General features: G+C 41.5%; 1 non-coding gene across 1 annotated transcript; it reads right to left on the minus strand.

The window, feature by feature from the left end:
- Positions 1-619: 619 nt before the first annotated feature.
- On the minus strand, positions 620-726 carry LOC136524890 (small nucleolar RNA R71). Its single transcript, XR_010776241.1, has one exon. It is a non-coding gene; the product is annotated as a small nucleolar RNA R71 (small nucleolar RNA).
- Between the last annotated feature and the right edge of the window lie 3,878 nt (positions 727-4,604).

Genomic DNA, 4,604 nt, shown 5'->3' on the forward strand with positions numbered 1-4,604 from the left:
CTTAGTTAAGAGTGATGCTAAGAAATGTCAACAAGCATTTTTGGCGTCATTGCCAGGGAGGGGCACATGGCTAAGAGAATTGTCCAAATAAATATTTATTGATAAAATCATAATCTCTGCTTTAGCAGGCCTACCCTTGTTTTGTCTTTGTTCACATCTTATATAGGGTATTGCAGGATTGGTTGTGATTTAACAATTTCTATCAATCAGAATCAACCGAATAAAGAGGAAAGTCAACACCAGTTTCTGAAGCTATAGCTGACAAGACCCTACGTGAGTTCTCTGCTCCAAGCATCGAGAACATTCGCACTGGACCAATACTCAAAATCGATAATCTTGAGTTCAAGCTCAAGCCAAGCCTCATCAATATGGTGCAAGCTACCACATTCAGTGGAAAGGCACATGAAGATGCTAGTGCTCATCTTCAAAATTTCCTAGAGATAAGTAGCATGGTCATCATCAAGGACGTTGCTCAAGACATCATACTACTTTGTTTGTTCCCATTCTCACTTGTGGGAAGAGCGAAGCAATGGTTCTACTCCAACAAAGATCACATCAATACATGGGAAAAGTGTTCAAAGGCCTTCCTAGAAAAGTTTTTCCCTGTAGGCAAGACCAATGCCTTAAGAGGAAAGATTTTAAACTTCCAACAGTAGAAAGCAGAGACCATTCCAGAAGCATGGGAACATTTTCAAGAATATGTTTCAGATTGCCCTCATCATGGAATGGAAGATTGGTTGCTCATGCAAAGTTTCTACCATGGATTAACTCAGAAAAGCCCATGAACAACTCAATGCCACTGCTAGAGGATCATTTATGTCACTCACCCTTAGAAAAGCTGAAACTCTTATAGAAAAGATAGACTCTAATCAAGGCTGATCATCATGCAACATTCAATCATGCAATAAGAGCGAAGAAGTACCAGAAGAGGTGTGTGCACTATCAACCAAGATAGACGTACTGTTGAATTGGCTCGAACAACGAGACAATTACAAGAAAGATCGTCAGGCCATTCAAGATGCATTCAATGCTCAAAATTTTTGTGGGGAATATTTGGGGGTTGAATTCCCTGAATATCAAGAAGATGCAAACACCGTCATCAATAACTCGGCTCCACAACAATAGAGACAAGAATGGGGACAACAACAACAATGGTCAAATTACCAAGGTAAGTACCCAGGAAATTATTCTTCTAATCCTAAGCAACCATCCTTGAGAGACTTGATCTTAAAATAAGCCAGGATTAACGAGAATATTTCTAAAAAGCTTGCTTTTAATGACAAGGTCCTAGAAAACATAAACACTAAAATGGATAATGTTTCTTCTGCCATACAAGACCAACTTAGCTATAATAAAAAGATAGAATCTCAATTAGCCCAGTTGGACGCTGCTCTACCTTTTGCCACTAACCTTGAGAAGGTCAACGCCATAACCAAAAGAGGTGGCAAGTCTACTCGTGATCTGTCATATCCGACAAGGATAGGTAAGACACCAGTGGAAGTATAGGAAGAGGAGAAGAAGGATGACGGAGAAGTTCAGCCACAAGAGCAAGAGTTACAACAAGATTTCCATGACACAACCTTCCTACAGTTTCCACGTAGAAATCGAAAAGCCAAAATGGATGAGCAGTTTGGTAAGTTTGTAGAAGTAATTCAAAAGCAATATATCAATATTTCGTTGCTAGATGCCATACAGGTGCCTACCTATGCGAAGTATCTCAGAGACATCCTCAACAACAAGAGACCACTAGCCACCACTGAGGTAATCAATTTAATGAAGGAGTGCGGTGCGGCCATCCTAAACATAGCACCTGTCAAAAAGAAGAATCCATGATGCCCCATTATCGACTGTTCGATCGGGAGCCAAAACTTTGAGAATGCGTTATGCGATCTTGGAGCGAGTGTCAGTGTCATGCCCAAGTAGGTCTTCGACAAGCTCAACTATTCAACACTCACACCAACATCGATGTGTTTGCAACTAGCCGACCAATCGGTCCTCTACCCTACAGGAATAGCTGGGAATATTCTGGTAAAAATACAAAATTTCTTTGTTCCTATAGATTTTGTGGTACTTGACATGCAAGAGGACATGAAGACACCACTCATTCTTGGGAGACCCTTCTCGAGCACTACAAATGCGCACATTGATGTTGGAGCCAGAGAGATCAAATTCCATATTAACGGAAAGGAAGAGCGGTTAGCTTTCAAGCCAAGACCGGAACAATGCTCCAATTTGGAATGGCATGAGAAGCAAGTATTAGGGTCTCCATCTCCGGGACCGAAGGATACACCTGAAGAATGAACCCGAATGGAGAAGTCTGGTTCGGTGGACATAAAATTCTGAACCCTCGCCGGGAGGTACCTCGGTAGTTATCCATATTTACTTTTCGCATTATATTTTTACTTCAGTATATTTACTTCTTAAAACATGCATTAGAAAAATGAAATAAACTATTCTCATCATGGCATATTAAAAATTCAAGCCCGATGTAAATAATTTTATGGAGCATAAAAACCCCGCAAGAAATATTAACTATGGAGGCATAAAAATATAAAAATATATATTCATTCATCTTCTCATATTTCATAGTTTCACAAAAAGTAATTTTACATTGCATTTTTATACATGTATACGGTAGAAATATGGTTACCAGGACCTACAACTACGTGGGGGCCACCACCATCACCTCCATTTCCACTTCACCTCCACCATCACCTCCATATCTCCACCACCCTCACTCTGCACCATCCAGGAGATATTTTCCACCGAAAGGAGCATTTCACTTACTTAACCACAAAGCAAAGGAAGCATCAGGAAATGGAGAGGCCATTTGGCCACCTTGTGGGGTTGGCTAGCCCCACCACTAGGCCAAGCGGCCTCCCCCTCTCCCCTCTATAAATCCCTCTCCTTCCTTGCTGCTCTCGGCCTCCAACACAACACAAAATCAGCTCCTAAGCTCGAAATTCTAGTTCAAAATTTCATAGTTAAATTTTCTTTGGTAGAAGTAGTGTTGGAGAAAGACAAAGAGTGAGGAAGTTTCAGTGTGAAAGTAGTGCTAAAATCTTGAGAAAGAGAGGAAGAGGTGCTGCTGAAATTTAAGCAAGAAAAATAGAGTTTAAGAGTGGTAGTGCTGTCCAAATCTAGAGTGGAAATTAAAAAGAATTAGGGTGGATGACATGCCCAAATCTTGATTAGAATATTCACTAGGCAATCTCAGATGAGTAACCTCTGGATGACTGACTTTTGGAACTACTAACCACTAACATTTTTATTTTCCTAATCCTGTTCCACGAGTTGTGTTGTTTTTGTCTATTTTGCACTAAAATGAGCAAGATCGCCGGCAAGCTCAAGCAGGCAATATCGTTCCATTCAACAAGAAGTTCTTCATCTCGAGCAAGCACCGACATGGAGGTTGATCCTCCGTCTCCCACTATTGGAGCACCATCCCAATCAGCCCCTATGGAGAGGAACATTCTTCTATAAGAAAAGCAGCTCAAGGTCCAGGATGATAGGGAGAAGAACATCTACAAGAAGCTGAAGGACCGGGATTTCGTCCTCACCCCTGCCTTCGATCCAGCCCTACTTTAGCCCACAGGTATGGACTCTGAATTTGAACTCATTTTCAAGGCCATAGGATGGGAGGATGCATGGGAAATTGATGAGTCAGGGTGCAAGCTTTTGACTATTGAATTTTTTTGCATTTTATAAACCACCGACTCGAAAGTCTCATTTAGGTTTTTTGGGAAAGAATTTTCTTTTCCTTGGAAGAACTTTAGTGAGCTTCTAGGATTCTCTGCTCAGTGGACAATTGATGTAGACTCGATTATACAAGACTTTGATAGAAATAAGTTTTGGAGGGAGATATCAAAAGAAATTGTTTGCTACCGCCCTCGCACCAATGACATTCACCACCCTACTTTGCGGTTCATGCACAAATGGCTAGGATTTTCTCTTTTTCCTAGAAGTGATTTCTGCACAGTTAGGAATGATGAACTAAAACTGCTCTATGCTATGGTTAAAAGAAAGAAGGTTTCACCTGTAAAATTCATGTTGGCACAATGGGCAGAAATTTCTAAACTTAAGGGAGATGTTGGGTGTACTTCTTTGGTCACCCGCATAGCTAGAAATTTGGGTTTACTAGCAAACGCTTCTATTACATACATCGACAGTCCCCGATGCATTATTGATTATGGCTATTTTAATCATGCACCCATGTTAAAAAAGGGCAAGGATGGAAAAATAGCCATGATGTATGTGGACTACATAAATGAGTTTCCATTACCAGACCAGAACCTTGGTCTATATTTGGTAGATTCATTTGTCTTTGATTTACAGAAAAAGAGCAAGCACCTCACAGGAGTGCCTCTACAAGGATCACTCGCAACCCGTAGCATCGGTACCATGGAGATGACCCCATTCCAAAAGGACCTGCCTTCACCGGCTACATAGGATTTGATCAAGCAGGACCTTCCCAAGTGCACCATCCTATGCATGCAGGCTGGGACCAGCCGAGATCCTCCCACATGCACCAACCCAAGCATGATGGTTGGGAGCAGCCTGCTCCACAGCACGCTAAGAGCTCTTGGCATCAAGGCTCAAGTGCG

The sequence above is a fragment of the Miscanthus floridulus genome, chromosome 18, assembly GCF_019320115.1.
Source record: "Miscanthus floridulus cultivar M001 chromosome 18, ASM1932011v1, whole genome shotgun sequence".
NCBI lineage: Eukaryota > Viridiplantae > Streptophyta > Magnoliopsida > Poales > Poaceae > Miscanthus > Miscanthus floridulus.